The 715-nt window shown below is 52.2% G+C and overlaps 2 non-coding genes across 2 annotated transcripts, besides 1 other annotated feature; both read left to right on the top strand.

Moving 5' to 3' along the window:
* On the top strand, nucleotides 1-100 carry Tc00.1047053467435.20. The gene has a single exon (XR_008254752.1). It is a non-coding gene; the product is annotated as a spliced leader RNA, 5' partial (transcript).
* Nucleotides 101-122: a microsatellite.
* A 476-nt stretch (nucleotides 123-598) lies between these two features.
* Nucleotides 599-711, top strand: Tc00.1047053467435.10. The gene has a single exon (XR_008254751.1). It is a non-coding gene; the product is annotated as a spliced leader RNA (transcript).
* Nucleotides 712-715: the final 4 nt, after the last annotated feature.

Genomic DNA, 715 nt, shown 5'->3' with positions numbered 1-715 from the left:
TATTGATACAGTTTTTGTACTATATTGGTACGGGAAGCTTCCAACCCGCCTTTGGGGGTTATGTTTGGTCAATTTTTTTTGACCGGGGTTTACGGACCCCTTTTTTTTTTTTTTTTTTTTTTGTGGGTCTGTCCGCCATATCCATATACCCCTATATATATATACCCATATATATATAGCCCCGTACCCCCTTGTGCGGCTGCCCCCCCCCCCCCACGTTGCGTGTCCGCCACCTCCTTCGGGCCCCCTCATTTTCGCTTCATGGCTGCTATTGCCTGCATCTTTGTTGTGCTTCACCTTTTCTCCGTCTCGTTCCTTTTATTCGCCTTTTCTCCGCGTATGCCGCGCTTCTTCCTGTGTTTTCCGGTGTTTTTGCCTTGCTCGCACACTCGGCTGCATTTGCTGTTCCACACTCGCCATGTGCGTCTTTTCCGCCCCCTGACGCCGTCCACGGCGCTATCCCGGGGCCGACGTCCCGGACCCTGACCCCTCCCCAGTGTGGCCTGGGAGGGGGGGGGGGGGGTTTTGTACACGGTCCCAAGTGCCGCGAAGGACCCCTCATCAAAATTGAAAACCGTTGTGGAACACAACTCCTTTCAACTAACGCTATTATTGATACAGTTTCTGTACTATATTGGTACGCGAAGCTTCCAACCCGCCTCTGGCGGTTATGTTTGGTCAATTTCTTTTGACCCGGGGTCTACGGACCCCTTTT

This window comes from Trypanosoma cruzi (genome assembly GCF_000209065.1).
Source record: "Trypanosoma cruzi strain CL Brener chromosome Unknown tcruzi_1047053467435, whole genome shotgun sequence".
Lineage (NCBI taxonomy): Eukaryota > Euglenozoa > Kinetoplastea > Trypanosomatida > Trypanosomatidae > Trypanosoma > Trypanosoma cruzi.
Note: the sequence above shows the minus strand (reverse complement) of the source record. Positions and strands in the feature narration are given on the sequence as shown.